Source organism: Lichenostomus cassidix, chromosome 2, assembly GCF_008360975.1.
Source record: "Lichenostomus cassidix isolate B80296 chromosome 2, HeHo_3.0, whole genome shotgun sequence".
Lineage (NCBI taxonomy): Eukaryota > Metazoa > Chordata > Aves > Passeriformes > Meliphagidae > Lichenostomus > Lichenostomus cassidix.
The window spans coordinates 142902215-142926563 of record NC_139482.1 but is presented as its reverse complement, the minus strand read 5'-3'; the positions used below and the strand labels follow the sequence as shown (position 1 = coordinate 142926563).

General features: G+C 42.8%; 1 protein-coding gene and 1 long non-coding RNA gene across 4 annotated transcripts in view; one reads left to right on the top strand and one right to left on the bottom strand.

Annotated features, from left to right (window-relative positions):
• Positions 1 to 11452: 11452 nt before the first annotated feature.
• LOC146442428 (uncharacterized) overlaps positions 11453 to 24349 on the bottom strand; it is a 41079-nt gene continuing 28182 nt past the window's right edge. For both annotated transcript variants that reach the window (XR_014850262.1, XR_014850263.1), the window contains exon 5: positions 11453 to 11817. This is a non-coding gene — a long non-coding RNA (uncharacterized LOC146442428). The remainder of the gene's footprint in view (positions 11818 to 24349) is intronic.
• ASAP1 (ArfGAP with SH3 domain, ankyrin repeat and PH domain 1) overlaps positions 23853 to 24349 on the top strand; it is a 144983-nt gene continuing 144486 nt past the window's right edge. For both annotated transcript variants that reach the window (XM_085053573.1, XM_085053570.1), the window contains exon 1: positions 23853 to 23906. The gene's annotated coding sequence lies outside the window, so the exon portion shown is untranslated. The remainder of the gene's footprint in view (positions 23907 to 24349) is intronic.

The following is a 24349-nucleotide window of genomic DNA, read 5'->3' as shown; positions in this document are numbered from 1 at the left end:
CATAGTGTGAGAGCATCAGTAATAACACAAGGCCCCCTCAGATGCACACGAGCCTTTCTGTTGACTGCTGTGGGAGTTGCCTGCATATTTTAGGAGACAATTAGGCCGGTGCTGTGTACACTGCCTATTCACTCTTCATCTCCAACCCTGGGGAGCAGGAGGAATGATTTATTAGGGAGACAGACTTAATGTCTTCTGGCTGTGGTCAGCTGCGATGTGAAAATAGCCTCATTGAGGGCAATTAGTATCAGGTCCTAATTAAAAACATAATCTTTCATTGGTTTGTTCACAGACAGCTACTGCACTGGAGCACAGTCTTGCAGGAGGAGGACAGGGAAGGTGTAAGAGGAGATGGGGAGTGGTGGGGAAAGGCAGGAACACAGCAGGCTTGTCATCCTGAACTCCCACTAACAATGAGGGCAAGTGTGGGCACCACTCGGGGGCATTCAGCCCCTCATGGAGAATTGACCAGCAAGGGGAAAGCCTCCATCCTGCTCTGCTGAGCCTGTGCAGTGACCTGAAAGGCTCAAGAGAGATGGTTTGTGTCAGCTGGTGCATATCCAGACAGTTCAGGAGAGACTAACACTGCTCTCTGTGACAAATCCTCAATAATCCTCCAAAAGCAGAAATAAAAACTAAACAAGTGATGCAGCCTGAGCTCGCAAACAGGCGTGGGTGGCATTGTTCAGTCTTTGGTCCCTGCCCAAATGGGGCTGGCTAAACCCCAGCACTCCCACGAGGTTTGTACCAGCAGAAAGCCCGTCTTTCCATGGGTGCCAGGATGAGCTGCTCACCCTTTGTTGTGGCTTTGCCTGCCAGATCTTCTGTCCTTCTGCTGCCCTGAAGCACAGTGTGCAGCCCCACATTAGCTCTCTCATTGAAAATGTGCTTTTTCTGCCCTTATGCCTGGTCCTCTGTCATGTTCATTTAGTGACACGGACTGAAACCATTGCAGAGAGAGTGTTTTGTGCCTTTACACCGAAATGTGCCGTCTTTTGGGTGTCCCACTTCAAGCCAGAGGCTGCAGAATGGGAGATTGTGTGTGGATGATGGGGAAGCCCCTGTGATGGCTGGATTAGGTCTCCATGCCCCATTAGCCCTGTGGTGGGGATGGTCTCCATGCCCACCTGCAGGCAATGCCCTGCCAGGTCTCCTCACTACATGTGGTGTTCCAGGGCACACAGCAGCTGCACCTCTGATAACAAATTAAACATGCTCAGGCCTCTTCTCTGTCACTGGGGCCAACCAGCTTAGAATAGCCTGCAGCTGTACTTCTAAGCTTTTTTGCTCTCCAGAACAGTGTAACCTCTTCCAAGCTGCCTGCTGGGAGAGGTGGCTGACCCATGCTGGTTTCTGAACTGTGCTGGAGACTTTTTTAGCAGTATAACAGTGCAGATAAGTTCCAGTGCATTGGAAATGGAAAATCCCCTAGCAGTATTTAATTTATCAGTCAAAATAGAGATTAGATGTCTTCGGTATCTTCAGGTTAATAGAGGACTTCTGTGATTCAAGGAGCTTTTCCAAAACGCCAGTGGTGTGGGAGAATTTTGTAGGGCTGCTGTTCTGAGAAAAGCAATCACTGCTTGAGCTGAAGCCATTACTAATCTGAGCAAAGTCTATTCAGCAATTTCACATCCGCTGCATCTGCTGCAGCCAGGGGCCGTGGGGCTCTGGGCTCAGCCCTGCTGAGCATCCCACAGCCCTGCTGCACTCCCAGCTCCCTGCCCCACCCAGCCCAGCTTCCTACATGCCAGGAAGGAGACTGAGCTGGGGACTGCAGGTGTTTCCAGTGCAGTCCCGCTGGGGTGCTGGAGCAGTGCCTGGGATCCTGGCAGCACTGTCACTGAGGGGATGTCCTGATGGCCATGTCAATGATGGCTGAGTCAATGACCATGCTGTCCCCTTCCACACCACCCACTTGACCACTGCCTTCGGGCTCACCACACACAGGACCTGTGAACAGCCTGAATAGCAAGCCAAAGCAAAGCTGGCCCACCAACAACACACATTGCTTCTTATACTAGAAAACAGATTGTTCTAAACATTAAAATTGTATCTTGGGCTTATTTAGAGCTTTATTAATGTTATTTATATTTCAATTAGGTATCCATATGCCTCATCAGGTTTTAATAAATCAGATGACACATGGCAGCCAATTAAACCAACAGTATTTCAGCAAGCAGTACTGTACAGTGTGTGGCACCATATGCAGCAATGTATATGGGGGAAGAGAGACTCACTGACGACTCTGTACTAAAGCATGGGATCCCACTCAGATCTGGTAGGATTTCCATATAAAGAAGAGGTTTCCTGTCCTAGTTTCATCTGGGATAGAGTTCATTTTCTTCTTTGTAGCTGGTGCAGTGCTGTGTTTCAGATTCAGAATAACGTTGATAACATGCTGATTTTTTTTATTTGGTGCTGAGCAGTGCTTTCCCTGAGTCAAGGACTTCTCAGTGTCCTGTGCTCTGCAGATGAGGAGGTGCACCAGAAGCCAGGAGGAAGCATGGCCAGGACAGGTATTCCACGCCCTGGAATGTCATGCTCTGTATATGAAGGGGGGGCGCTGGCTGGAAGAGGCTGCTCAGAGATGGGCATCAGTCAGTGGCTGGTCAGCAATTTTATTGTGCATCACTTGTCTTTCTTGGGTTTTATTCCTCTACTCTTTTCATTATCTCTCTTTCCATTACTATTTTAATTTTTTTTTCTACTTTGATTATTAAACTCTTCTTACCTCAACCCATGGGTTTTATCTTTTTCTGATTCTCCTCCCCATCCCACTAGGGGTGGGGGGACTGAGTGAACTGCTTAGTTGCTGTCCAGGGTTAAGCCATGACACTTCCTTATCTGAGGTTTCAATAAAAATTTATTTCCTATTCCTAAGAGGAACTGATGTATGCCATCATCTGTCCAATTTATTCTGAGGCGTCCTCAGGTCCCCCTGAATTGCTATGAATCATTTCCCCAGAATTATGTGCAGCTACTTAAAATGTATGCCTGGACTATTTTAAAAACAGAGCTAATTGCCAGTTTTTGGGCTCCTTTTGCACACTCTATCAAGAAGATTTTGAAGATTAGCTGTTTTATTAGATAGCCAGGATTAGATTTTCAGCTTTACAAACTAGGGCAGCCTCACTTCGAATTCCCATATATGATCCTTATCTCACTAGTGCAAATGTCTTCAGCCTCAGGCTACACTCACTTCTTCTGCACCCTGTGAGAAACCCAACGGGGGGAGTAGCCTGTTCTGTATCCTAGCGTGGGGGAGATGCTGACATAGCACCTGCCCTGGAGCCCACTGAAGGCAGCAAAATGCTGCACTTTGCTTTTAGGATCAGGCCTAAGCCTGGCACAGCAAAGCACTGTGTAAACAAGTAATTTACTTCTGCTGTGTGCTTCATTTTCAGTAACTTCAACAAGACTCAAAGTGAGACTTCCCAGAGACTGATTTGAGGCCATGGTGAGCAGGTTGTTGAATCAGAGCCTGGATGAGGTTGTTTCATTAGCAGAAAATGGAACAGGGATTGCACTGAGGGATGCAGCTGCAGACCTTCCAGGGCATATGCTCTCACTGCCACTCAGTCCACCACATGCCAAATCCAAAGTTTTCAGATGCTGCAGTTAACCCGCCACCATCCCTATGGAAAAGTCCTTCACAACTTAATAGGAAATTCCAGCCTTGTTAATGCCTATTCAGGGGCTTTTTAATAATTTTAATTTTAACAGGAAATTGCATATAAAATGCTGTAGAATAGACAGGAAATCTGCTGAATTTCAGGGGCTAGTTCTGATTTTTCCTACCGTTCCCTATCCATGAAGATCCTCATGATTTCACCAATGTTAAATTCTGCAGGACTTTTCCACAGAGGAAATCTGTCGTTTCTTTTCTTTACAGTTTCTTTGACTGAGCAAATACAGACAAAACAAAGTTTACTGTGGCACAAGGGAGGCTTGAATCTGAAGTCACTTTTCAACAAATACCTGGAGCTGTGACTGATATCTCATGCCCAACAGTTGAGTATTTTGTTTGAAAAATCCTATTACATGAGCAAATGAAAAGAGGAAAATATATTACTCAAAGCTTTTCACTTTTGCAAGGTTTCTTTTTTTTTCATTTTTTCCTCTATCTGCCTTGATTTCAAGAGACTGACTCACAAAAAGTGTGCTCACAAAAAGTAGTCAAGAGAGAGCTGTATCCTCAAAATTATCACATCTAGTCCAAACTGAATCTTCATCTATGTGTTTCCTCAAGCCCCAGCCTGTTTGAGATTCAGGGTTGTGATTCACATGCATCTTCCTAGTGAAGATTAATTGCATCTGGGTTTCCTTGCAGCTTCAGAGACCCAAAAGGCTACAAAGAGACCAGCAGAGATCTGATTTTTAAATTAAGGAAAACCCACCGGTGCACATACATCTTTATATACCCAGTTTGTATATGCAAGAACAGGATGATTGAGTATTTGTATATGCCTTTGTCTAATTGGGAGACTAATTATCCAGGTACAGATTTATCAAAAGAAGGAAGAAAGAGGGCTGAAAAAAGATAAAAGAGTATATTATCAGTTTCATCTTACCCAGTCCATGCTCCTCCATCCCAAACACCTACACAGTTTTCTTCCCTGTGTGGGGCTCCATCCACTCCTGCCATTCAGGCACATTTTCATGCACACACAGCTTTTGCTTTAGAATCATGAATCATTAAGTTTGGAAAGGACATTTAAGATCATCAAGTCCAGCCATCAACCTAGTACCACTGCCATGTTCATCATTAAATCATGTCCTTAAGTGCCATATCCACACTTTTTGAACACTTCCAGGGATGGTGACTTCACCCCTTGCCTGAGGAGCCTGTTCCAATGCTTTACAACCCTTTCTGTGAATTTCTTTTCACTAATATCTAATTAAAATCTCTCCTGGTGTAAAGGGAAGCCATTTCCTCTCCTCCTCGCGTTGCTGTGTTGTACAAGGCCAAAGGCCTATGTGCTATCTGGATGTCTCCAGCACTGAGGTCTGAGCCATACTATCAAAGATGATTGATAGTGATACAACATAAAAATCAAGAGGACATTTTATGCCTTGAGTTATCACAGGGAACCCTCCACAATTTTGAAGTAGCTGCTGCAAAATGTATGTTTTGATTCAGTGCCTTGGAAGTCTCATGTCTGCAGCGAATATTTCTTTTCCAATTATTGCTGTGAGTGGATAAAACATATTTTAATATGTTTGTGCTGAGAGTTCTGTCTAGAGAGAGAGAGAGAGGTATTTCCACTGCACTGCAAGACCATTACATTTATTTGCACAATTCACTTAACTCTGGTCCATGATCTCGCCAGAAGCTCTTGATGGAATTATGGTTTCATAATTATAGCTTTATACATTACAGCCCTTAATAGCCTTAGGACTGGATTCTCACTTGCAATAAATCATCAGGGCTTCACTGATTTTATTGAAGTATATGGAGGAATGTCAGCTTACACCAGCTGAAACCTTAGGTGAGATCTTCACCCTTTGAAGTCATCAGGAGTTCTGCCATCAGCTTAAAGGCAGCCAGAAATTAACCCTTGCTCCCCATTTTTCATAGCCTCTTTGCTACTATGAACTGCATCAAGACAATAAATTGTTGAAGCTAATGCTATCACAAACCAAGATGCTGCTGCTGATTAAAATCTATCATTATCACTCATATTCTAAAAGCTTGGGCACTAGAAGGTTTGATCCTCTACCACTCTGCGCCTTCGATTCCCTTTGTACAGACCAAATGTAGCAACCTAACCTCAACTCCTGCAACACCCTAATACATTTTTATGGAGGCTCTTAAATATGCACACATAAATTTGAAGTTTCAGAGTATGTCACTGTGCACTCTCAGCTAATTTACTGTTCATATATGAGCCTCAGTGAAAGGAACAGATAAATAAAGAGAAGACACCCAGCATTTCAAATGGTCAGCAAATAGATGGATGACTTCACTCAGGCTCCTCTGGTAAGCTCCACAGCCTTCTACCAAGAAGACAGGCAGTGGAAGAGATTAAAATACTGAGTGTGGGTAAAAGCACTGCACTGGGGGAAGCAAATATATAACATTCATATGTAAGTAGTGAAAATCACTCATTGCCATAGGTCAGATTTGACCTGGTATTGGTCACTTGGGGTGAATGCAACTATCAGTCACTTAAGAATAACATCAATATGCTGTCAAGTCTTTCCTATTAAAATAATATATATAGCATCAATGTATTTTAATGACAATAATATTTTTGTGGGCTTAAATTTGGCTATTTGCATTTTCAGGTGTGAAAACAAAGCTATTGAGAATTTCAGTCCAAAACAGACATTGGTTCTTTTCAGCAACAAAAGGTGCATGTCTGTGCCTTGCCCAAAGTCAATTTTGGCAGGCACATCAGAGATCAGCAGTTCCTAAGTCTGAGCAGTGAACTTTTGATTACAGCTTATTGCCCTCCAAATCTAATTCCTTTAAAAATCAAAACAGGTCCTCCAGAGGAGGATTATTAGGGGTATGCTAAGGATAGAACAGCACAGGCCCAAATTTACCAACAGTTGAGACGGCCGTGGCGTAGGCGAAAGAAGGCATAAAATGTTTATCCCTTTAAGCCACAGTGACTGATGAAGGGTAAGCTGGAGGGAATGCTCTTTGGAGACCTCTCCTGCACTGTGCTGCTCCAGTTTTCCTTTCCTCTCTGTTTATGGTTATAACTGTATTATTTGTCCTTCCACTAAGATAAACACATCTTTCCCACATTTGAATCCGTTATGACAATTTTACTGGGTTCACTCAGAAAAAAGCTATCTGTTGCTTCTTGATAGCTCCACCACAGAAAGATAAGGGTGGGCTGGTGAAAACTTTGAGCTTCTCGTAAGTAGAGAATCCATGGCCAAAGGACAGGTGGGTGATGAGGAAGCTCCTGCTCCAATGTGGGTTGTGCTCTTCTCTGGAGCCTGTGGCAGCTGGAGCACCCTTTCAGCTATGCTACCTCAAAGGTCACATTTGGGAAGAAAGCTGCCTTTGACTTGTGTCAGGACCATGACAAACAAAAAGCAAAGACAGAAAGTCAGGAAAGTGGAAGCCAAACCATTTCTTAGGAGCAGATAACTGAAAAGTTAAAAACACTTGGCCAGACACTTACAAGTGGACAACTTAGCTTGAGGCTAATGCACTGATGCCACAAGCTGCCCTGAAAGGGTAGAGTGGCTTTGTCACAATGGGCAGCTGGAGTCCTTTCAGGTCCAGTGCAGCACGGAATGCGATGGCAGGAAGGAGCTCACTCCAGCATGCACTCCTGAAGCCACATGCTTTCATGCTAACTAAGCCCTAAAAATAACATGCTGTATCAAAAGCAAACTGATAAAGTCAGTCCAGGGTTTTTTTCTCCTCTGCTGTTGCTTGAAGAATGCTGAAAGAAGTTTCATTTCAGTCATTCATTCAGTACTAACAGATGCCTGTGCTCCTTGCACTGATGGAGAAAAGTGAAATTTTCACACAGGGAACAGTTACTCCAAACTACCTGCAAGGCAGCGATGAATACAGCCCCAGGGTATGACATTTTTCTGGGTACAGCACATTAACAGAGCATTAACCAGGAGAACGTTAATTACACATTGTCGCTGCTGCTCACCCAAAAGGAATTCAGACTGGCAAAACATGATCATAAAAAGGAAGGCATTTGGAACAAATCAATGTGTGTGTGACAGATAAATGCCGTTCGCATCCTGCCTAGGAAGGCTCTGCATTTGCCTCTCAAGGTCTCCACAGCACCATCAAACACACCCTCAGATGATGGTCCAGTGACTCTGCGCTCCACTTAATGAGGACTGACAGGGAGATTAGAATAAAACCTAAAATACCCTCTGGTAACAATTCCAGATACAAAACCTCCTTTTCTGGTGAGTTTTGAGCTCTTTTTTTTTCTCTTAACAATTCTGTTTTAAGACAGACTTCAACATTCCAGTGACTGAGGGCCAAGACATCTGGGTCTCTGAGGTTAGAATGTGCTGTGAGGACACAGCTTCCTGATTCTCTGCCCAGTTTCATCCCCAGAGTCTCCCAATCTGCTCAAATGCACACTGTCCCCAGGGCCCAGAAACCAGATGGAGACAAACCAGCACAACACACCCCGGGCACTCAGCTTGCACACATTGACCCCTTGGAGAAGGAGACCAGGAGATCCATTCTGCCACATCTATGACTGCTGCAGATGACACAGTGTACAGAAGAAAGTCCCAAAGTGTCAAATTAATTCCTCTCAGCTACAGACAATTTGGTTCCTACTCAGACCAGTTTAATGGAGTACTGATCATCCATCTTCAGGGCACTCTGAATGAAGACATACCTGTCACCACCATCACTACCAAACTGCTGCTCAGAAGAGCAAAGTGACCTGTATTTTAAACTCTCTACAAGAGTTACATTCAACAGCTGGTTCTGTTAGTGCAACACTGCTGTTAATGTATGCACACACATGGGGCACAGCCTGGTGTGAGCGTGTGACTTTGTGTTAAAGCCACTAACCCTTTATAAATTGTGCACAATCATCTTTGCAAAATACAAAATACAGTTTGCTCTCTATTGCCTGTTCTGCACAGCCCTTTCATTACAGAAACATCTGTTAGAAGTGCTTTAGCTGAGGGCTCGTCAGAGTTTCCATTATAAACCCCTATATTCAAGGGGTTACTGCAACTGAGCCATAAAAAGTTGCTCCAGGCTCAAACTTGGCATAAAAGGTCTCCAGTGGGAGAATTTTTTTCTAAGCCCAAAATGTTAAAATACATGCAGTTAAACAAAAGCAATTCAATTTCCCTCAGAGACTGCCTCTCCTGATTCTATATGTGTTAGACTTACTTACATGTACTAACATTGTGCATGAGCCTTTAAAAGCAAACTATTGATTAATTAATTCATTAAGCCATTTGTTAAAATAAAATCACTAACTTCACAGCCTTACTGATTCATTTAAAATATAAGTGGCAATGTGATTTCAGATAGAAATGCAGCTACCATATAGAAAATAAAATATGCATCCATAAAAAAAGCAAGGGGGAGGGAAGTACTTTTAGGTCATATTCTCATCCCCAGCTTTAAACAACTTTTATCTTGCAGACAATGGATTTACCCCTGGGCTGGCAGTAGGATCCAATGACAAATGACCTGAGGGCAAGTAGAGAAGCTATTTTTTTTCAGAGGCAGCCTGCCCTAGCAGGATGGTGGAGATTAGCAGAAAGATGTTAAGTAGGAGGAAATATGCTTGTTTAGAGAAGATAAGCGGGGGTGGGTGGGTGTGTGCGTGTGTGTGTTTCACTGCACTGTGCTGATCAAGGCAGTTAAGGTGATCTACTGATCCACAAGCAGTGGTAGACACAAAAATTCTCCATGCAGCCTGGGACAATGAAGAAGAGGAAGAAACCACAGGAGAGTTCAATTTAGGAAAGTCTGGTTTGCAGGTAAAGGACGATGAAGCAAAGCTAAAACCCAGGAGACCTCTGAATTGAAGAAGGGCTCATTTTTCAGGCTTGAGGCTACAAGCAATGCTGATGTTCAGCAAGGCAGCCCTTGGGTATAGAATGAGCAAAACTCTAGTTACACCATTAATTGTACTGCACCCGGCAGCTGCAGCAACAGACCTCACTGCTGATCCTGCAGGAATTTAAGCCCATGGGTAATCCCATTTAAATTAATGGGATTATGCCTCAGAAGTGTAGAGTTAAGCATATGTGTATTGGTTTGCTGGAGCAGGCCTGGGGCGACAAGCAGGCTCACAGAGCAGCCTGCCTGCAGGGGCGTTGCTCTTTGTGCTGCCATCCCACAGCTCCTGATCTTCCAGCCATCCAGCCACTGGGGAGGAAGGCTGCAGATGAGCTGTAAGGTCTCTGAGGAAAAGCCCCAAACTGGGGGAAGTCACACAGTGATTCACCATTGAATGAGTGCCACCGTTGAGTGGCACCATTTCCTCTGAGTCAGTCCTGAACAAAAGTCCCAGCACTGCTTTCAGATGGGAAAGTGTGGCTGGGCGTGTGGTCCCATGGAGGAGATGGAAAACAAACATCCTGCTGCTGACCGCCACATAAGGTCTCAGTAGCTCGTTTGGAGGGTTCCTTTTTTCACCCTGGTGTTTCTGGTAAAGATCCAAGTGCTGTAATTCCAGCTCTCTGGTTCACCCTCCCAGCAAGGGCTCCTGCTGTCTTGCGGCTTTGGTTGCATTTCTGAACACCAACGAGCAGCTGCTCGAGCCCTGATGGGTGAGGGACAATGTCTCTGTACACACAGCAGATGACCCAGACACCCCTAGAGAATGAGCATGATGTGAAGAAACAACCCTGCAACCTTCACTCGTGCTGAGGAGAGCTTTGATTTGTATTAAAATCAGACATTGCTCAGCATGCTTGACTACAGCAAAGTGGCTTTCCAGCCTTCACTGACATTGGAAGAACTCGAGATTTCCCTATGTCTGCAAATGTTCCCTTTAATCCACTCCAACGCTTCAGCTCTAACAGTGAGCTCAGGGAAAAGCTGTGAACATGGCGCAGTGTCTTATGTGAGTAATGTGCATATTGCATCCTGCCTGTGGACGTAAAAGGGGAAAATTTCTCCGCTGCAATCTTGCTATCAGCATTCAGCATATTTGAGAGGCTCCTGATTCTTGGGCATTGGCCAATCTCCTCCAGAGCTCTAGAGTTAACACTGCCATCATCTGATGTCTTGTGTCACACCCTCTCTTGAGCATCAGGAGCTCCTAGAAAGGAAAAGCTCAGACAAGGAATCAGTCACTTCAGTCATAGGTTATCTGAAATGAAGGCTACCCATGGCTTCCTTCCTTTTTCCTGTTTTCTTCAGGCAAAAAGCCTTTTTCTGAGGCAGCTGTCACCATATTTCTTAGGTCAAGAACACTCAGATGACCCCTCCTCATATTATTGATTTTTATTATTATGAAAATGAAAAAGTAATCTGAATTAGAATGAATGTCCCAAATGTCAGACATTTTACTAGCTTGCTAGCCAGCAATTCAGTTTTCTATTTTTACTTTATGTCAACCATGTAGATACATGTTTTGACTGGTTCAAAAACTCTCCTTATAAATATAAACAAATATTAAAAACCTGACAACAAAAGCTGACATTAAGTAGCTGTAAAGCTGGGATAGGTATCAGCTAAAAGGAATTTCCTGCTGCTACTATGTGTATTTCTACCTTTAATCACTGTCATATTATTTTCTTATCCCTGCATGTCCTCCATGGCATGATATAAGCAGACATCAGACAAGTCCTAAAGAAGCCTTTTAGAATAGACCAGTCTTTAAAGATTCGCCTTTGCTGTAAGAAGGGAATAATATTCACAGAAGTTATATACTATTCTAGATATTAAAATACTTTTCCTGGGCAGTTATATGTTATGTCAACTCTACATATAATTCCATTTTGAAATTTCAAACTTGCTCATGTCTACAAGTCCAACAAAAAAAAGTATTTTTCTTTGCACATTCTTTATGTGAAAGTGCTGAAAATCATGTATTTAAAATGAATGGGGATTGATGTGGATCTGTTACTTTAACAAGAAACAATCTGGTATTTCCATAAGAAATTAGGCTATGTTAATAGTCTATAATCAATCATCCCAAAAATGACAGAAGCAACTTCTTAACTATATAAAAGTGTCAGGGGTTTAGTTAATGTTTCTTCTTTAGAGAAAAGATAACTCACATGTCCATCTGGATCTAACTCAGCTGTTGTGAAAGAGCAGCATCAGCATCCAGAACAGCAGAAACAGCAGAGAGTCAGGGTTCAGGTCCCAGTGCCATCCTGTTGTTTCTGCAAAAGCAAGTCAAATGACACTGGAAAAATACAGCAGAATGCATCAGGGAGAGGTGTTATCCCCGGCTGTAAAGCTCTCCCTGAAGTAATCACTGGGGCTGTTGATTTGCCTTTTATTTTGCTTTTAAATATGATCTGTGAGCCTGTTAGTATTTTGCGTATCACACTGAAGCTTCACCCTAGAAAAGACTGGGATGGAGATTCCTCAGCTGTGGTCTACAACACAGTGGTGAGCTCAGTGTGCCTGCAGTATGCTGACTTTCATCCTGGACTTCATCTGAAAGGAACAGAGCCAAGGGAAGGAGAAGAAATGAGATAAACAGCAAAAGCAGAAACCATGGTCAACTTTTACAGGAAGGTCAATACCCATATTCCTCTAAAGACCTCTTAAAAAGAGGCACAAATGCTTTTTCAGTATGGTTTTCCATGTAATGTAAATTGCCACAGGGATGTTACACAATGACTTGGAGGATAAGTGCCTATGAGGCAATTTCTTTATTGAGATGTGGAGCTCACCACAGAAAAGCTGGAAAACACCTGTAGGTGTGGGAACAAGTTTCTACTCTTACTGGAATAAAATATACTCTGGTCATTGCGCAGGCTTTTCAAGATCCCATAGCTTACAACATCTATTTCTGTCTGTCTTCTGAAGGATCCCTTCTTTTTTTTCTCAAATGAGATAATTTAACTGGCATTTAGCAGAAGAAAACCCATAAAACCACACATTTAAGATGGCCCATAATGAACAGAAGCCAAGTGACATCAGCAAAGGGAGGAAATGAAACGTGTGAAATGTGAGATTATGCCAATCCTGAGATGCAGCGTTAGAACTGGCTTTCGATGGGCCACATATGTTGTATTCCTTATGAATAGGTACAGCACTGAATAACTCAGAGGTCTGACCTGAAGACCAAAAAAATTGACGGAAAGTTTCCCGTTAACTTCAGGGCCTTTGGATTACAAGCTTTTGCAGGAAACATCATTGATTACTGAAATAGCCTCAGCCATATGAAAGCCCTGAGAAATTTAGTTCACTGTGCTGTAGCTATTTCTGCCACTACTTCTACCTTAGCTGTCTGTCTCAGGCTGATCTATTTTAAATAATTATTTCTTTCTGGAACTTTAAAGGCTTGAGTCACACAAGATGATGAATTTGCAGGGAAAGCTCCTTTTCCACCTCCTCCCCCCACCCCCCACATTACAGCACTGTGGAGGCCTTGTTCATGAAACTTCACTCCTTCATTAGAAGAACTTGAAATTAGACAGTGGTTTGAAATTCGACAGCTTGAAAATGGCTTTTCAAACAGACATATACTTTCACACCTTTGAAGGCCAATATATACCACAGAATCACAGAATAAGCAGAGTTGGAGACTCACAATGTCACAGAGTCCAACTCCTGGCCCTGCACAGCACCATCCCCAAGAGTCACACCATGTGCCTGAGAGCATCGTCCAAACACTGCTTGAATTCTGTCAGGCTGGGGGCTGTGACCACTGCCCTGGGGAGCTTGTTCCAGTGCCCAACCACCCTCCATCTCTGGCTGAAGAAACTCTCTCTGATATCTAAGCTAAACCTCCCCAAAACCTTCTCTGACACAACTTCAGATCATTTCCTCAGGCCCTACCACAGGTCACCACTGAGATCAGTGTCTGCCCCTCTGCTTCCCCTCACAGGGAATAAGATCTCCCCTCAGTCTCCTCCAGGCTGAACAGACCAAGTGACCTCAGCTACTCCTCATACGGCTTCCCCTCCAGGCCTTCACCATCTTTGTTACCTTCCTCTGGGCACTCTTTAAAAGCTTAATGTCTTTCTCATATTGTGGCACCCAAAACAGCCCCCAGCACTCAAGGTGAGGCTGCCCCAGTGCAAAGCAGAGCAGGACAATCCTCTCCCTTGCCCAGATGGCAATGCTGTGCCTGATGCCCCCCAGGAGAGGGTTTGCCTTCCTGACTGCCAGGGCACTGCTGACTCGTGTTCAACTTGCCACAGACCAGGACTCCCAGGTCCCTTTCTGTGGCACTGCTTTCCAGCATCTCATTCCCCAGTCTATCCACACATTCAGGATTGCCCCATCCCAGGTGCAAAATCCAGCACTTTCTCTGTTGAACTTCGTATGTTTGGTGATTGCCCAGTCCTCTAATTTGTTAAAGTCTCTCTGCAGGGCCTCCCTGCCCTTGAGGGAGTCAACATCTCCTCCCAGTTTTGTATCATCTGCAAACTTGCTCAGTATCCCTTCCAGTTCTGCATCCAAGTAATTTATTATGATTTTGAAGAGCACAGGGCCTAAGAAAGATCTGTGTTTTCATGACCAAAATTTCCTGAGACACCCTTGCTATGTAGAACACACCAGCCCTGAGCTGACCAGGGCTGATCTAGACTGCAACTGGGTCAGTGCACAGACATCTGAGAACTGGAAAACTCACTCCTGCTGACAGAGAGGCAGGGTAAATCAGGAATTAATCAAGAAGTGAAAAACACATATTCACATATCCAACAGGGATGGGAAGAAACTTAAGTGACCAAAGATGGGGAAGAGGCAGCTCTGCCACAGCTCTACCCACGCAGCTTTCAGTGACTGATCTACACTCTCTTACAGTATGGCTGTGGTACATTTTACAGTATGCATTGAATTTTAATTTTTCTGAGCAGATTTCACAGCCTTCCTTCCTCCTGTGCCTTTTACTACCCAAGAAGGGAGAGAGGCAGAACAAAAAGCTGCAAACCGAAGGGAGTGTGGGTGTGAGGGGGTTTATGTGTGCTTTGGGTTTGAAGTATTGGCCTGAAAAGAGATATTTTTGTTAACAGACTACAAAAGATGGATGATTTGCTGAACTGAAAAAGTTAGAAACTCCTTCAACGTCAACACAGTTCATTGAAAGTTAAGAGGGGGCGTGTTATTTTTAGGTGCTAAGTAATTCACAACATTTTGTGTTTAAAATAAAATATTCATCTGTATCACTATGAGTCATCTTTGTTCAGATAGTTTACTAAAATATTCTCCTTATGTAATACTATCATCCAACATGCCTGAGATCTCTTTGCTTTTAAAGCTGGCGTACAACAGAAAGTCAACAGATATATTTGTGGTTTTAAGGTTAATGGTGAACTGAAACAATATTTCAGGTACAGTTGCTATTAACAAGTTCTAAAATGTTGACTTCTCTTGCTATATTTTCAAATATTCTGTGTCTTTTCTATTATTATTTTTCTTCTGCAGTTTATGTGCTGTACGCCTGCAGCCAGGAACATGTGTTTCCAATTACTTGAGCTTTCCATACCAGCTTTGCGTTCAATAGCAACATTTTTTTAAGGTACAGCTCCTCCTCCCACAGAAGTTAATATTCCTCTCCTTTTTCACACAGCTAACAGCAGTGGCTCTTGATTTCAGGCTTATTTTAGAAATCATTTGATTTGGAGCTCCCCCAGACAAGAATATTACTTTCTTCTAGAGTTCTTGTACATTCTAAGTGAAAAAAACAAGCTTTCATTTTGAATGTATATGAAGTCTTGAAGCAAGACAGGGAAAACTGATGTAATCCAGTCTGCCTTGCATGACATTTTCTCTAGTTTCTTATATAGCAAAGAATCCAATTTAACCACTAGAGCCATACTGGTAGAAATATTAGACAACATCCTATCCTTAAAATTCATGCTTAGGCCTTACAAATCCCATCCCTGAAGTATCTGTGCAACCTGTGTACGAGTAATGTGTTGTAAGGTTATAAACTGTGATTGTGAACTTTTGTACATAGAGAATTAAGGCAGATAGATGGTTTTGCACCTGTATTGGCTTAGGGCTCAGGTTTGACTTTTCTGTGCAGTTCTGGGACCCACCACTGAAGAGAGATCTGAAGGTCCTTCAGTGTTTCCTGAGGAGGGCAACAAAGCCAGTGAAAGGGCTGGAAGTCATTCCTCTGAGGAGCAGCTGAGGGCTCTGGGCTCTTCTGGTTTGGAGCAGAGGAGGCTGAAGGGTCACCTTTCTGCTCTCTAACAGTTTCCTGAGGCAGGGAGGGGGAGATGGAGGTCCTGAGCTCTTCTCCCTGAGATCCATTGGTAGGACATGGGAATGGTTCACAGCTGTACTAGGGGAGGTTTAGACTTGATATTAGGAAGCATTTCATCAAATCATAGAGTCATTTAGGTCGGAAAAGACTTTTAAGATCTTCAAGCCCAACCATTAACCTAACACTCCAAGTTACCATTAAACTATGGTAAACTACTATTAACCTTAAGTGCCACATCTACATGTCTTTTAAATACTTCTATGGATGGTGACTCAAGCACTTCCCTTGGAAAACTGTTCCAATGCTTAACCACCCTTTCCGTGAATATTTTTTTTCCAGTGTCCAATCTAAACATCCCCGGTACAATCGGAGGACATTTCCTCAGGTCCTATCACTTGTTACCTGGGAGGAGAGACCAGTCCCCACCTGACCACAGCCTCCTTTCAGGGAATTGTAGAGACTGATGACGTCCCCCCTGAGCCTCATTTTCTTGAGGTTAAACACCTCCAGCTCCCTCAGCTGCTCCTCATAGGACTTGTGCTCCAGACCCTTCCCCAGCTGCTTTGCCCTTCTTTCAATACAATTCAGAGGGTGTCAAAATAGTGGAACAGTCTTCTGAGAGGGGTGGTCAACACTCCAAGCTTGTCAGTGTTTAAGAGGTATTTGGACAATACCTTTAATAACATGCTTCAGCCCTGAAGTGGTCAGGCAGTTGGACTAGATGAAGGTTTTACGTCACTTCAAACTGAAATATTCTATTCTATTGATCATCTGCATAAATTAGACATTGGCTTCCATTCAGGCTTCAGTCTGAGGAAAGCCATGGACTCACCAAACAGAGAAAAGTCAGGCATAGAGCTGCAAATTGAGATGGAGACCTTACAGACAGTGCAAGCATAACCAACATAAAACACCTGACAAGAAAATGGACCTCAACCTGAGCCACAGTTCATCAAGAGTTGTAGCCTGAGAGATCCAGGCTGTGTCTAAGCAGAAGGTATGGGGCAACAAATGAGTGGAGTAGGGTTACTGCACATCCCTTCCTCCTGCTTCAGGTTAGGACTAAGCCAAAACACAATTAGACAGCAGTTTGGAAGTGCCCTGGAATTTGACACTTTAACTAAAGTTTGGGTGATATGACCAAGGCCAGTGTAAGAGCTGGAACTTGGCATTATCCATGGATCTGCTTAATGAAACTTCATTAACAATTTAATCTGGGCAGGATCAGAGGGGGCAAGGCACAGGGGCAGAGTGTGGTCTGGGCCCCAGGCAGCAGAAAGGCTGGTCAGAAGGTGTTAAGGTGTTTGGAATAAGTTATAAACCTCTGGCCTTTAGTCACTGAGTAACCAAAGATTGACTAGCAGATCTCTCATTTGACCTTCATGAGAGGAAAAGTCACAGTCCCTGTTTGCATGACAAGGACCACATGAACACTACTGTGTGGTTGCCCTGAGCACCAGGAATATGGGCACCTCCTTCTGAAGTACAAAGCTAGTGAGACAGTGTGTACTGAAATTAGAAGGTAGGAATGCAAGATGTTTAGCCCAAGAAGAGTCATTCAGAAGGGATTAATTAATGTTTGGTGTTGTATGATCTTCCTCCATGGATGTGATTTGTAGCCCTACAACAGATGCTGTGTTTGAAACCTCCAATGATAAGATGGCAGAGCATAAATGAGAGATCCTGGCTGAGCCAGGATGAGTGTTTCAACTGGTGAACACTTGCAGAGGGACTCACAGCAAGCGAGAGTGGGAGGAAGGCAGCCACCACCTCCCACAAGAAATGAAGGAGCTTTTCCCAAAGAGGAGCCTATAACCAGAGTGTAAACAGCCAGAACAGTTATGTCATGAGGAGAAATATGGAGATGAGACATCTGCAGAACCCATTCCTCCTTTGGGGAAGTGCTGCAGTCTCTGTGGCAATAACAAATCTCTTCTCTAATCCCTAACTTCTCCTCACAAACCTCTCTGGTGGTCCTGGGGCATTGGTAGAAGAGGACATGGGATCCAGCACCTTCTATCTCACTGGGTCTAACAGAGGCCACCCCACTGCCCACACTGTCCTGGTTTTCTCTCTGCAAAAGTCACACTTTTCTGCAGCAGTCCCAGCCTTCTGCTAGGTCATCTCCTCCTCATCTACATACATCAGGGCCATAACAGAGCAGACTTCTATTTTACCCCTTGGCTTTGTTTCTCAGTCCTGTTTCCTTATCAGCATTCGAGGGTTTGGATTTTGATGACACACACATATGCATATGCATGAAAATCTAAACTCCTACTCAATTACAGTCATGGAAAAAACAAATGGATTTGAGTTTATTTTCCTCTTTGTAGGCATGTTTCAATGATGGCCACCACTTATTTCCAAAAGCTGTGAATATAATTAGAAATAACATTTTTTTCCTAGTGGCGTTTTATTTTCTGGACCACTCTAAAGCTCTCCAGGCTAACTCATGCACACAGCTTATGTTGCATACAAATATACAGTGCTTATGGCATGTGATGCTTGCAGCATTTATAACAGTGTTGACTCTCACATGTCTATGACAAGTCTCATGGCACCCATCCATACTTTAAAATGCTCAGCTCTTTGTGATAAAGGATTGACAAGAAATGTAGCATTAATTTTTATGTATGCACTTAGTCTTCATTTGTAAAAATAGCTTAAAATAATGGCTCATATGACTTCCAAAGACCCAGATAATGAGAAGCTTACATTTCTTTTTTTTTTTATTTAAATCCCCTAATTACTAAACCAATCTGGTGATCAGCTGGGGTTTGTCATAGTGTTTGTTAATATCTGGAATTCTTGAGTTCTGTTTGTCATTTAACTTTTCTGTAACAAACCAATGACAACACATTGAGGAGGTGGTTTTTCATGCATTTCTAGAAAGGAAAACAAGGAAAACTTTGGTGACAATTGGAGAATAATCCTGGTGTGATGCTCATATGTCCAAGGTGTCCTTCCAACCCAGCCCTTTCAGCATAGCCAACATCCTGAAAACCTATAGAGAATGATGTAGAGAGACACAGATTTCTCCACACAACATTTTTATTGTAACTTGGGTCTGTGGTGCATAATTCAACATATAGTTGTCTCTCAACATTTTCTGGACTGTCCACATATCTTAGGCAAAAGATGAAGCCAGCAGCTACTCTGACACCATGGGGACCTCTCTAGATGACATCTGCTTTCTTTAGTACCCTTTACTGTATATTTCTAGAAAGCATTTTTTGAGCAGAGCTGGTAAAAAAAAAAATTATTGGACATGTCTTTGGTTTCCTCCCTTCACATGCCACATTGGAAAGAAAATAGGGGGAAAAAGAGGACTACGAAAATATTCCCCATTTTTGCCATTGTAACAAGGAATAATGAAAGAGAGGCAAAAAAGGAAATGCTTCAGGGTTTGTTTTTTTCATATAAAAAAAAAGAAAACCCTAAAAACAGTTGAAAAGAAACATGTACAGCCTCCTGTGCATTAGTGTAGCCTGTAGGTACCAACAAGGGTCAAGTGCTTCTTGTCGAGGCAGTTTCTAATGCCTGGACCTTTTCGTAACGTCAAGAGGTGCTATTTGCTTAATAAATGTACAAACATGTCGTTAAACCTGTTAGAACACAGCTTCTGCTATATTTCACTGAATGAACAGTGGGGAAAGTGGCAACATTTCTTGTGTAATGTAAGAGAACATGGTTTGCTGCTGGATGGAGTGGGCTTGGTGCTTTTCCTAGTGCAACATTGCCAGCAGGGATGCTGATCTCAAAAGTAAACCTTCTTGGCTGCTCATTTAGGAAGGAGCAGGACTAGTAATAAAAGTGGCAGGGATCTCCAAGGAAATTATTTAAAATTGAAAGCCAGTGCACAATGAGATATGTTTTGTCGCGCAGCAAGAAGTCTCTAAACAAGTTAATCACTGAAGTTTTGCAAGAAAAATAGTGTTTATAGCTTATGGTAAGTTGTGTCAGTGTTTATGAAATCCTTTTGGATGGTGTTTTCTATTCATTTTCTCTAATGTTTGCAAAGTTTTAGTATATGCTGTGGTAAATCCTGATAGAGTCACAGTGTGATTGGGGAATTTGGTTTAGAGTGTCACAGTATTTCTCTGGCATCCAGTTTCTGGTAGCTAAAGAGAAAGAGGTGGCTGAGCCACAGGGCTGGCCATGCTCTAAAGGGAAAGCAAATTAGTTTCATCTGAATATATTAAGTAATTTTTTTCAAGGATGTAAAGCCTCCGGGTGACTGAAGGGTGGAAAATGACAAAACTGGGACCTGCAATTTTTTTCTCAAAGTGTTCTAATTATTCTGTTGAAATCTTCTCCAAATCTAATAAGTAGGGCAGTAAAGAACTGATCTCTCTTTCAAACCTATAATAAAAAAAAATATTAACTATTATAATAAGGCTTGCCATTGAAACATGAAAAATAACAGAACTTGGGGCCTCATAGCTTGATGATAACTTTCTTATGCATTTTGCTCACGATCTCAATAATTATTTCATGTGCTTTATCTTTCACATACATATCTAAACCCTTTTAATCTTTAATGAACTGATTTATCTTAATCAGTAGCCACGGCGTTCATTGTGGAAGAAGTGAGAATTTCGTTATCAGCTCTAGGAATACACAAAGATACATCCTGGGGATATAGAGCAAGTGATCAGAAAGCTCAGCTGCTGTGGGTACATCAAGGGTGGATGTGGTAGAGGGTTTTTCCCAATTTAAGAGCAAGCATCTTCACATCTCTACTAAGGCCACTGGCTTTTCGTGCCAAAGGTGATGGAGGATTTTCTGCAGCTGCTGTGCCCTTCCAGGAATCTTTGAGAAGCTTTGAGAACTCTTCTTGCCTGAGTTTGATGATTTCTTTCTACCCTGTTTCTGCTAGAATGTTTCAGTATAGTTTATTATTGTCAGCTTCATTATTTTGCCTACCATGCTGTCCCTATTCACAGCTTTACCAAGACTGACAATAACACCTTTCTGTAGAGTTTTTCAATGGAAATGCCTCATAAAATTAAACTTTTCACTATAAGCACAACCTTTTGTTCTAATCATTTTTTTAACTGGAAAACTAGAAAAGTATAATACTTTTTGTGGTTCTGCATGGAAATTGTTGGAGATGTATTATAAACTGATAGCTTCTCATTGAATATAATTTTTCCTCCCCTTTTGAATTTTTTCTATACAGAACCCCAGTTTTACATCAAGAACTAGCTCTTCTGCTTACAGCCTGTTGAAGGTAGCTGGAGGATGCTGGTCTTTTTTAATTATTGCTTTATCCCCTCTCACCTTGACCTAACTCTGCCCTGGTAGGGAATGTTTGCCTACCTCTAACTGATTTACAGCAGATGTTAGTGGTAATAAATTATATCCCACTTCCCTCAGCTCCTTTTTTTTTCTAGAGCTGCTTGAACATTTTCAAATGAAAAGTCTCTCAATCTGAAAAGGCTTTTTCTTTGTCAAAATGTGTGTTTTGAAGTTTAATGCTTATTTTTTTCTTTTCTTTTTTTCTTTTTTTCCAGTTATGCTGAAAAACCTGCACTTTATACCTTTTCTCTATTTTTGGATTTCCTTTTGCTACTGGAAAGAGTGGCACTAAGAGGAAAACACAAGAAAAGAGAAGGTGAAAAGTACTGTGACAGCAGAAGAACTTCTACGGAAAAAAGTGAATAACTGAAATAGCTCACTGGCAAAGCACATGGAACAAGAAAAAAAAAGAAAAAAAGTTCAACCCTGACATGTTTTAATTTTTCCCTGTTTTTCCACCAGTTCCCTCCTGACATCATCAAGCAACAATTTGGTCCTTGTTTCATGCAGCACATGCTAGGCAAGGCAGATGACTTCATGCCTCTGAAGTCAAGTATTTGTTCTACCAGCTCTTTGCACAGATGCAGCCACCAGTGCTCCAGCCATGCTCACAGGGACTGACCTGCATCACCAGCCTCATGCCCTCTGAAAAGCAGTAGAAAAATGACTGGTAACATGAGGAATTTGAAAGATATTTTCTGAGTCAAAATTAGGCTGGAGACTAGAGGAGAGGTCCTGAGGAAGGGATGGCCCCAAAGCCCCATTTTCCACCCCCGTTCTGCTGCCAGGCTCCCTGAAGCATCACAGGGCCAGCACAACCCAACTCCATAGACCAGGAATGATGCCCAAGCCTGGCCACTTCCAAGGAATGCTGTAACCGATTGAATAAGCAGAAACATACTGCAAGTAGCAGAAGGTGCTGAAGGAAGCTTTTTCCTATAGTACTATTTTGTTCCTAGCAGGAACCTTAATATAATGATACAGGTTAATATTGCATGTGGGACTTCCATGAGGGCCATTTCAGACGAGCTAATTGCCAATGCCTTAAGCAAGGGCACCAGTCAGTGGATATTACCTCTGTGTCTAATTACTTCCACAAGCAAGTGAAATTCAAGGTACTGATTTTTATAGTTTTTTTTTTTTTAATTTCTATTAAGTCCTAGGAGAATTAGAAAATCTAAAGATGTGATGTTTTCTTTCTAGCATGCTTTAGGAAGGACTGTCCCACAAAGGCAATTTTCAGAGAGAAGAAGCATTTTTGGAAGTAGGTCCTTGCTTTAGGAGTCCATAACCCCTGGAGAGCAGAGAAGTCTGCAATTGTCCTCCTCTAGAAAACACACTGAAGTCCCCATCCTGCAGACAGTCAGGGGCTTAACTGTCTGTGTGTGCATGCTTGTAATCATATTAATTTAAATTTGGCAACTCTCATGTAAACTTCACTTTATTAATGACATCTATGGGAGCAAGGGGTCAGTTCTATGCAATATTATTGTTTCTTCGTGCTTTTGCAACTAGCTAAGAGCTTTACATTAATAGTGTAACCCAGGTAGATCATAGAAATTAATTAAGAAGCCTAAACATGATATTTTTAATGATGACAACTGAACCACAAGACACAAAAAGCAAAGTTTGTATTCCGAAAATAACCAACCAAACAGGCTTCATCTTGATTTTGCTTGAGATTGCAGAGTTTGTTCCTCAATTCACAGAATCACAGGATGGTTGGGGTTGGAAGGGACCTCAGAGGGCATCTAGTTCCAGCCCCTCTGCCACGGAACTACATTCCTTGCCAAAATGACATAAAGGGAGTTTCCAAACTCCCCTGTTCCTTTAAATAGTCTGTCCCTATAATTTCTATGGGTGGTAAGCAGGGTGTCCCCACTGCACCAGCCTGGAGTAAACCATCACTGGCACCCTGCAAATATCCCCCAGACAGCTGTACAAATCTTGTGTTACAGCAAAAGAGGTGTGGAAAAAGAACCATGTTAAACTAACTCAGGACTACCAGGTATCCACAGGCAGTGGCACACACGAGTTCTGGCAGGTTGCTGCAGGGCTCAGGGCGCATCTCCTTCTCAGAGGAGGAAAATTCTGCACTTTTTAACTAAAGCTGCACTATGTAGAAACCAATGGTGTTAAAAAAAGAGAGGGCAGGGCTGAATGCAGGGCTGCTGCTCAGACTCCTGAGCGCTCAGGCTGTGGAGCCCCCCGGGCAGCTCGTGTTTCCAGGCATCTCACATCGCAGATCTGATTTCAGCCTCAGCCATGGGTAGGCAATGGGTTAACAGGGAAGCTGCACGTTAACTGTATCTGTGGAGATTATGGCATGTTTATCCAGTGTTCAGATTTCCTGTCTGAGTGTTTGGATTTCCTGAAATCCCTGCTATCAGCCCAAGTGCTGTCCACTGAGCAGACCTTTTTCTCTCTCTCTCTCTTTCCCCCCACCCCCCTTTTTTTTTAACTTTGCTCACATGGTAGGTTTTCCTTCCTGCTCTCTTTCCAGTTGTAGTGCCTGTGTCTCCTCACCGGTCAGGACATTTATGGATGCTGATCAACACTCTTAAACTCCAGAACTCTGAGGATTGCCGTACGCTGGATTTCCTTTTTATTATTCTTATTTAATTTCACTTCATTTTATCATTTTGGGGTAAGAAAATCTGAAGAAACGAGATTTTTTTTCAGCTGCCCATGGGAGAATATGTTTTAGCCTGAGATGGAATAATGGCCTTAGGCTTGAGGACCAAACCTGGAATGGGAATTCAGACTGCACACGTCCTGGTGAGTTACAGCGTGTTGGGGCTGAGCGTGGCTGGTAACAAGCAGCTCAGAGACAGGGACAAAGGCTGAGCTCGTCCATTCAATGAGGCTGCGGAGCAAACTGCAAAAAGCAGATGGGTGAAGCTGAAGTCAGAACTTTTTCCAAAAAAAACAACTGAAGTCCATTTCTCGTTCCTAAAAATACGCACGCTGCTCCACAGCCCAGATAATGTCTAGGTGAACTTTGCAGCAAAATGTGTAAGGCCAGATTCTGAGAGTCCTTTCTCATGTAAGTAGCTTTTACTCATGGAAACAGCCTCAATAACTTTAAAAAGAGCTCATGTAAGAAAGGACGTGCAGAATGACGCCCACATTGTAAATTGCAATGTCTTGCTCTCAGTGAAAAATAATTTTAAAAGAAAAATTAGCATTTTCTGATTGTCTTTGCATGTTTCCTTGGCCTT